We start from the raw sequence: 10209 nt of genomic DNA on the forward strand, positions 1-10209 counted from the left end.
TCACTTATATATATACTTATTAATACAATTATATTATTGAATTGTATCGCTTTCTTTTCTTACATTATATAGAATTGTATTGCTTTGAAATTGAACTGAATCATAATCAAACCATTTTTGTATTGAACCGCAACCTGTGTATGTGGATACGTATTACATATAGTACATATCGAATAGATCTCATCCCAAAGATCCCCACTACCAAGTAGTTTTGTGCACTACTTGTGAGAAAACCTGTGTAAGGTTTGAAGGGTCTCTGAAATGATTATTCTTGTTTCAACCTTTACCAGCGGTAGAAAAAAAATGTCCTACCCAAATGAAACAGGAAAAGTGCATGGAAACATTCAAATGCTGACCCAAATCTCACTGACCAAAATGCATACCCATGATGCAAGTAGAGTGCATCTGTTGGCAAGTATTTTCCATAGTAAACAAATTAGGATGGAAAAAGGCACAGTGAAAATGCACTGTGATGAACAACACCATTCAGAATAGGATTGTGTAAGACATCCTTAATATAAATAAGTCATATAACTATCTCAGCAAGTGCCACAGTTAGTTACATCCTGTTCCCGACAAGATTATACAAGAAAAAACAGGGGATTGCTAACACATCTTCTCTTTTGCTCAAAGACTAAATTGTCTAAAAAAAACATGACTCATTTCGAAGCACTGTGGATTGATGAAATATTTTGAATGTAAATTCCTGTAGACTTATCTAGAAAAAAAAGGCAAGGTGAACAAAAAAGTGGGAAAAATACTGATAATAACACCAAGCACTTTTTTTTAAATTAAATGTACTTTACAGACATTGAAGTAGATTACCATGACTTGAAAGGCACAATTAAAAGAGGTAAATATTTTAATGTGACAAATGAAACAATGTTGTTCCATGTAGTCTTAACATACAGTACTTTTAGAGGGAAGTATGAAATGTAATGCAATTAATGGTAGAAGAGTCAAATTATTTAAAAAAAAATGAAGTTTTGACATCTTTTTCTACAAGTTGTCACGAATATATGTGTGGGAATATCAGCCAATTGAAGATTCATAAACTCAAATATTACTCCTAATTCCTCTCAAAAATGTTTGACAGTCTTAAAGTCAGTACATTAAAATGTGCTTTGGTGGAGACTGTTTAGGAAATTGTCCTGCAATGTACAGAATGAAACATCCTTGATGACATTAAAAAAAAACATTAAAATGAATCTACCAACAAGAATTCTCAAATAAAGGTAGCACATCTGCATGTGCAGGTAACACAACTCCCTCTCCCAAAGGTACAGTTCACTTGTAGTTTCCTTGTCATGTGGAAAGTGGGGCCCCTCTGTCACCAAAACAACAGCCACATGACATGTGTTCCATCCCGCCAGTCAGCCAATCAGAAAGCCTGCCCTGGGGCCTGGAAAACTGTTTGCCAACACACCTAATCCCTGGATTTAATTCCTCCCGACACTGTATTATCCATCTTTTGTTATGAACACAACTCATCTGCCTAACAGGGATCATTATCTTTGCCCATATACATCAGAACATCCTTTGTGAGCCCTTGCCATTCTTTCTTTTGACACTCTACCGCCATCCTCCCTGTCGATAACAAACTCTTTACAATCCGAGTAAGAGGGATCATTCCGAATACCAATGAACTGTTTAGTTGCGCTTGTCCTTGTCCATTTCCCTGGCATTTATGTATTGTTTTTGATCAAATCCATCCATTAATTCAGTATTATAGATCAAAACCATCCATTTATTCAGAAATTTAGATCAAAACCATCTATTTATTCAGCATTATAGATCCAAACCCTCCATTTATTCAGTATTATAGATCAAAACCATCCATTTATTTATAATGTAGATCAAATCTATCCACCTATGTATTTATCATTTTGTATCCAATCAATCTCCATTCATAACCATTAAGACACATTTAAGCCTTGTGTGGGAATTGTGCCAGCAGACTATATAACTATAATAAAAAATAATGAGCTATGAGCCTGCCTTTGCCACACAGTAATCAATGCTATAAAAGTAGTACATGGATATCATTTATAATATATAATGTACCTATCTTTTTTTATAGTTTGGGTGGACTTGACACCCTGTTAATTTATAAAAGGTTATAGTTATCTGAAAAACTGTTATATTAACACCCCTGCCATTGAGGGGTCATCAATTCAGGGTACCAGGTGCCTGAAATAAGATGGGATAGGCTCCAGCACCCCCCGTGACCTTTGTGAGGATAAGCGGTACAGAAAATGAATGCTATATTAAAAGATGCCTATGTAGCTCGTTGTTACTTTGTTATATTAGAATAACAAAGTATGTATGTTCTTGGTTTCTAATAAAAAATTTACAAAATCCAACCAAAAGTGTGACATATGTGTATATATATATATTTTCTTATTTATTGTGAATTTTTTGGATGGTATCACTTATACTGAGGTCCAAATTATAGTCCAAAATATATGGTAATATACGTAATGGCAGTCATTTTTGTTGTGTGGTAAACTTTGGCAGTAGTGCTATGGGGTAAAGTGGAACTTTTGTTGATATTTCTACTCAAACTACCATTATTATGATGTACTACAAATGTTGGTAGTACTGCGTTGCAGTTTGCAGCTTGAGAAGCCAAAGCAACTTACATGAGAACAGACTGAAATAGCATTACAAATATACACAAACAACATTTTAAATGTGAACAGACAAGAGACAGACTTGAAGTCATGATTTGCTTGTTACCTCCCTGGAAAAGATGTGTTGCAAGAACAATGAATGTGTTCTGCGGGTTTGGCATCTTAACAAAAAATGTGTCAAGGTGACAAAATCAATTACTGCTGAAGGTTCATTGATATTCGTAGGAAATTTTGTTGGGCAGCAAAACAGTATTTTCCCTTGCTATAAGTATATAATAGTAATATAGACAAGAGATATTCTAAAATGAAAAAGCAAAATAAGAGGATTATAACCATAAGCCATTTATAAATACCTGAAAGAATATATAAAACAACCTTTATTTTCTACACTATGTCTTGAATATTATTGATATTTGGTAAATAAACTATAAATAGCAGCTAAAAGCCAAAAAGAATGGAGTTGGCCAATCCCTCATCAAAATTAGACCTTTTTTTAACTTGCAAATTGGTAGATTTTCTCATTAATAGGAATAAAAGATATCACACAGCAGTCACCTTGCTAATGAATTCTAATCTGAGGGTTTTATAAAATAGATTTTGATTCACTAGCAAAGATTTAAGTCAGTCATCTGACAGTCAGTGTCACTTTGGATTCCATGCAAGTTCAGACCAAAATACTTTATGCCACTCACAATAATTTCCTAAATTCTCTCTTTATGACACACATTCGCCTTATTAATTGTGTCAAGAGTCTGTCATCTGATGTTATTCTTTCTGCTACTCCATACTCGGGCTGAGACATGTGCATGTTTTTGTTCCTACACAAATCAGAAGGGATCACTGAGTGAACTTCCATGCAAAGACTGATGAGAGCAGCAAAGGGATGTACTGCCATCAATAATGAAATTATGGAGGGATTTTCAAACAGATGTTGGGATGATGAATACTGAGCTGGGATTTGAGTGTTACTGCACCATATAATGGCAAATGGGGAGAACGCAAGTGGGTGGATATGCAAAGATGAGTGCATTACACAACAAAAAGCAGTCTTCTCCAAGCTAGGCTTTCTGCCCTTTTATGTTAACCCACACACCATGAGACACAATATTCTGTCTTTCTTTTGTGCCAGGCTGGCAGGAATCTTATTCAAATCTCCATACATTTTTTTTTGCTTCAACACTGCGTATTTATTTGGCTTCCCATTGCCTTGAATAAGTATTGTAGATGAAGTATTGAAAACAGATACTACTGTTAATTGAATTGCAACTATTAATGCAACTGGCAGTGATCTTTTTTTATGAAAAAGCACACACTCGTCAGCAGAGCAACGGTCCTAACGTTCTGTTATCCCACCATGGATTAGTTAAAACTATTACTATAATAGTATATCTCTTCAAAGAGTATAATGGAAAAAATGTGTTAAAGAAATGCATTTCATTGCCATTGATACATATGAGCTGTCCCTAGGTGCTCAGCAACCAGTGTTAGGTTTTCATTGTTCATCTTGAAACCCACATGTGGGTACCGTAACAAAATACCAAGGACAAAAAACATCTACTTGAATTGATTTCAACCAAAATACAGAAGCTAGAAATATCAACACGTTATAGATCACTAACAAAATCACATGCACAGTAAAATAAAATAATTTTGAACTTTCTATTCAGGCGACCCAGAAGCACGCAACAACTCCCGATAGCCCTGTTGCAGCCCGGCAAGCACCGACAGATCCTCCATCTGACCGGAGAGAGATCCCCCGCTTCCCATAATCATTATCTGGAGCATCGCCTGTTATCCCGACACTCTGTCTCGCATCACACGCGTCCACTGCTTACAGTTGAAGCCGCATGCATGACAGCGAAGGCATGGCTGAACGGCTCCAAACACGTCTAGGTCTAGCATTAAGAAACCAAGCCACGCAATGGGTGGAGTCGAGTAGCAAAGGTCGCGAAAGCAACAAAGCAAAAAGCACAAAGCAAAGTATAAGGGAAAGCATTAAGAAATACTAAAATGCAATTTTAAAAAAAGATAGAAAAGCAGCAAAAACCCAAAACGACCAAGAGCGAAGAGAGCAAAATCCTGGTAGCCTTCACACAGCCTGTGTACGTTTTCGGCATTCATTTATCCATCTATTTTCAACACCACTCATTATGGTCAAGGTGGTGGGGAACTGGAGCCATTGGGCGTTTGGCACACTACTGTTCACACCCCCAAATCACACCGGAATCGAGCTCACGTTTGCCTGCACTGATCTCAGGTGAGTGAGCCCCTTAGATCATCAGGTGGCCCATGTTTTCTGCACTTAATGTATTTAGAAACAAATCATCCAATGTCTGGAGAGTCCTTTTAACTGGTTAAAAGGTAAGCTGCTTTAACAGCAAAGCCAAGCACGCATTGGGATTGACCTGCAATGTTATCTGGGTCACATTTAACATAGGAATAACCCAGTCAGAAGGTCAGAGCTTGCAAAATCATTATCATTTTGCTCTCTGAAGTTTGTCTGGAATGAGCTTATGGAACAATTCTGCGTCACTTGAACAATTATTAACTGTCCTCTACGTGGCAATTCATTATCTGATAATTGGAAGGTGGACTTTGGCTCTTCGAGGCACTGAAAACTCCTTTTACAAATTAACACATCACAAGGTTCATTCAACAAAGTACAATTTAACAATGGGATGATTGGATAACCGGGCATCCAAACCTAGAATGCAAATAATTTCTTTATTTATGTGTCTAATTGTGTTAAGTTTTAGATTTGTTTTTCGTGAGGAAGATTTTTTTTAAATTTTTCATTTTTTATACACTTTTATGAATGAAATTTGGTGCCATTTTAAGAAGGTTGGCACTTTGATGATTCACGTGCTACAATTTAATGATACCAGGCTTTGCTATTTGGCAATTTACAAAAATTAAAGCACTTAGTATTTTAATCAAGAAGCCAGAGGCAGCAGGGATTTACAAGTTCTGAAATGCTTAATAATTTCTTTAATATTTTACTTCTAGAAAAACATTCACTCACTTGATGCCAACAATCACACATTGTGTGAAAGGTGGAGGTCATTGTTGTCCTGTAGACATCTGGTGTCGTAATCAAGGTCCAGGCGAGCGAAACCAACTTTTCCCAGCATGCAAGCTGAACAGAGTGTCTCTCAGATGTCTAGACGGCGAGCAGCGTCTAGTTGAGACAGATAACACACTTCAACCAGGGTACTTCCGCATTTTAACCTTATGCATGCAACATCCATACATTTTTGAACCGCTTTATCCTCACTAGGGTTGGAAGGGGTGCTGGAGCCTATTCCACCTGACTTTGGGCATGAGGCAGGGGACACCCTGAATTGGTGGGGAGCCAATCGCAGAGCAAGAGGAGAGGGACAACCATTCACGCTCACACTCATACCTAGTTGCAATTTAGAGTTTTCAACCATGCATGTTTTTGGAATGTGGGACGAAACCAAAGTACCCAGAGAAAAGCCCAGCAAGCCCGGGTAGAACATGCAAAAAACACACAGTGAGGACTTACCTGGGATCAAACCCACGAGACCGAGGCGCCAACCACTCTTAGTAGCCCTAACAGAGCAATCTGTAGTGAAATGGGAACACTTTCTTTATTGAAGAAAATACTGTCTTGTTATCTGAATTTTCTTATGAATAATTCAATTCCTGGATTGCAGAAAACGTTTTTGGTGACACGCTGTAGCTAAATTTATTCCTCCCACAAAACAGTATTTCATGTTATGATTGATCAAGTTTCTGGGGTATGCATTTTAATATCTTCCTTTCAAATAATTTCTACACAACCACACAAACACACACTACTGTCTATTCATTCATTCATCTTCCATCCATACTGCTTATCCTCACTCACAAGGGGTGCTGGAGCCCATTTCAGTTAACAAGGCGGGAGACAATCTGAATTGAGCAGGAATTTTCAACCACCCTATCATGCTTGTTTTTGGAATGTGGGAGGAAATCGAAGTATCCGGGAAAAAAAAACGCAAAATCAGGAGTAGCATATAAATTCCCCACAGGAAGGTCCAGACCTGAGATCAAACCCTCGATCTCAGAACTGTGGGGCCAACATTTTAAACAACATCCCATTCCCCAACTTGGTTTGAAATGCTTGATACTGTTTGCTTGCCTCTGACAATAAAAGATGGGTCACAGTAGTTCTTCTGGCTTCGTGAACGTCTCTTGACTTGCCTTATAGGGTCAAGGATAACGCTTACGTATTTTCAAGAACAAATCATAAATCTCCCATGCTCTTGCTGTATTTTTAATAAGCCCTGCTCGCACTTGTCACATGTTTGTCTGCTCTCGATGGGGATTTTTTTTCCTCAGTATTCCTTTTAGTGGCGTTCTAAATATTGCCTCCAAATTTTGACTCCTATTGTTGCAGAAAATTATGTAACACATTTTGCATAACAAGTCTGTCTAAGTACTAACTTTTCTAAACACTAGGAGAAAGCAAAGGCTGGAAATGGCTGGAGCTATAATAACAAGCTGTCCCAAAGACGCATTTATGACTGTGACAAGTTATTAATGCTTAAAAAGAAACATTTTCTCACTCAGAGAAGTTATCTATGGTGGGTGTAATGCCAGCAGTTGTTGTGGAAGGCTTCAAGATTTTCCACAATAGAAAAATGCCTTAACACCTACAGAAATTATGACAATGATGTCTGTATAATCTTTTAGTCAATGTTTTGTCAACTACTAACAGTCCATATTAGAAAGGAAAATGATTAGATCACATAAAAAAGTTATTTTGCTGTTTTGATTGTTTCTGGTCAAGGCTTTAGGAGCCATTGCCCTTTTTACTTTATTGTCACGGGGACGCGGGGGTGTCGGAGCCTATCCCAGCAGACAAGGGGAAGCAGGCTAGGCACATCCTGAATAAGTGGTCATCACTATTATCTTCCCAATTTTGACTTGACATATTGGAAACAAGGATATGACTGATTTTTTCTATTTTTTCTTTTCTTTAATCAGATCTATGAGTTGATAATAAGAAAGTATGTCACAAAAATACAGTTGGAGTGCAATGTAGGTCTTATTTTCATGACTTAATTTTATGGCTTCTTTATCAGCAAACTGTAACTTCATACTCAAGTGGCCCTCACTCAAGGTTTTAACCCTTAAATGCATAGATAGGGTCAAAAATGACACCCAGGCCTGTTATTCTTAATGTATTTTATGGGTCAATCATGCATTTTAGGATTAAAAGGCTTGGTGCGGAATCTGTATTTAGTTAAGAGAAATTAGCGAGTGAATTAAAATTTAATTGAAGGAAATAATTGATTTGTGGCCCAAATGGTTAGCACGTCTGCCTCACAGTTCTGAGATAGAGGGTTCGATCTCAGGTGGGTTTGGACCTTACTCTGTGAAGTTAGCATGTTCTCCCTTGCATGGGTTTCCTCCGGGTATTGCAATTTCCTCCCATATCCCTAAAACATGAACATAAATGCTTGTCCGTCTCCTTGTGCTCTGCGATTAGATGACCACCAACTCAGATGCTCATAGTTGGCTGGGATGGGCTCCACCACCCCCAGCGAGCCAAATGAGGATAAATGTTACAGAAAATGAGTAATTGAAATAATTGGTCTGTCCAAATGTTATTTTGGAGTTGCAACCTTTTCTGAGTTTTTAATGAAGGTTTTAAGGGTAACTGTTGAATAGTGTATAGCTCCCATTTTCCTTCAACTGCCTGCACACGGCAGTACTGGCCACGTGTTAGTGCTGGGCCTTGATACCTGAAATATTCATAGCTTTCTTGTCAGAGCAGATTTTTGCAGCCTCACTGCACCAGAAAAAAAAGGAGGGTGGAAAATAGAAGATTTGGCCACACTAGTGGAGGGTAGAGAAGCTTATGTATTTGCCTTAAATTAAAGTACAGACGCTGCTCGGTGGACTGGTTGGCGAGTCGGCCTCCCAGTTCTGTGTGGATGTATTATTTCAAGGTTTTTTTTCAAACTTGTATTTATAGTTATTTGTAGTGCATTCAAACAACAGTATATCATACTGAACTTAATAAAGTATTACTGTTTTGCTACTGTTGTGTTGCTGTGCCTATTAAATTTCATAACTATGCAATGAGTTTTGCTTACTGTTTCTATTTTTCAAACAGGGTAAAAAAAGCTGATATTTCATTTTTAATCATCTCTATTCATCTTTTAATAACAGCATAATTATTGCAGGACTGCCAAAAGTATTTGGCCTTTCTATATTGTTGCTTCCATTATTTTAACTTTGTAATGCTGTTGAGACAGTCTAAGTCAATCATAAATGTTTTGGTAAATGTCACATTTTCTATATTTATTGTCATACAAGTAAATCTGTTCTATGATGAGAGCATTTTTACACAAAAGAAACATGGAATTCTAGAACCATCAATGCACAGACATTTTAAGTGAATTGGACATCTATTGTTTTCAATGGCTGGCAATGATGAAATGTAGCGTCACTCTCATCATGTTAGGCACCTTACAGGTCACCTGCTGTTAATTTTGGATCCAGTGTAAGTGAATTGGACACCTATCATTGTAATTGGCAAGCAATGAGTTAATTTTGCGACACTCCATTGTCATTAAACCGTATTTTAATGTCACTACTTATTCATTTTCGATCACTCCCTATTGATTTTTGGGCAGATTCTAAGCTGCTTTCTGTTCATTGGTCACCTTTTGTTGGTTTTGGTGTATTTCCAAGTTACTTCCAGTTGGGTTAGGAACATTTTATGGTTTCTTGTTAACTCATTAGTCGCCATGGACTGCACCAATTTGACTGTATACCAAAAGGACTGCGGATAATAACTTTGAGCAAGTGCAGTAGTCCATAGACTGAATCATACAACTTACCAAAATTCTAGTTTAACAGCACCTGTGTTGAAAAAAATACAATCAGAGTGGTTAGCAAGTCGGTCCACCTGTGTGGAGTTTCCATGTTCTACCTGGGCCTGCGTGGGTTTTCTCTGGGTACTCCGGTTTCCTCATGTTACAAAAACCTGCATGGTAGGCTGATTGGACACTCTAAATTGTTGCATGAGAGCGGATGGTTGGCTATCTCCTTGTGACCTGTAATCGGATGGCCACCGATTCAGGGTGTTACACCTCTGACGCGAAGTTAGCTGGGATAGGCTCCAGCACTCCCTGTGAGGATAAAGAGGTTCACAAAATGATGAATGAAATCTGTATATACAAACAGTATGAATGGTCTACAAAGGCCGGATCCGACCACCTAGCGGGCCGTTTCTGGCACGCGGACCTTATGTTTTATACAGTAGACACAGTTACCTATTTATATATTTATTCATGTATTTATTTATTAACTTACTATTAAGTACCTATTTGTGTATAATGCCTTTCCTATTCCTGCATCCTCACCCTCTTCCTACTGCAACAAAGAAATTTCCCGATTACGGGATGAATAAAGTTATCCAATCCAATAATATGTCTGAAACCCTAAATACAAATCAAAAGGTTGAAATGCATTCCTGGAATTGTATTCTCATCCTCGATTGCGTTGGATTTGTTTAGTAATCTCTATTACTTTGTCATGAGCGACGAAAGAAACTTAC

General features: G+C 37.7%; 1 protein-coding gene across 1 annotated transcript in view; it reads right to left on the reverse strand.

The window, feature by feature from the left end:
- hmcn1 (hemicentin 1) overlaps positions 1-10209 on the reverse strand; it is a 78438-nt gene that overhangs the window by 67379 nt on the left and 850 nt on the right. The window contains exons 2-4 of the mRNA XM_077717454.1: positions 9583-9781; positions 9491-9512; positions 5656-5811 (exon numbers count right to left, since the gene is read on the reverse strand). The gene's annotated coding sequence lies outside the window, so the exon portion shown is untranslated. The remainder of the gene's footprint in view (positions 1-5655; positions 5812-9490; positions 9513-9582; positions 9782-10209) is intronic.

This window comes from Stigmatopora nigra, chromosome 5 (assembly GCF_051989575.1).
Source record: "Stigmatopora nigra isolate UIUO_SnigA chromosome 5, RoL_Snig_1.1, whole genome shotgun sequence".
Lineage (NCBI taxonomy): Eukaryota > Metazoa > Chordata > Actinopteri > Syngnathiformes > Syngnathidae > Stigmatopora > Stigmatopora nigra.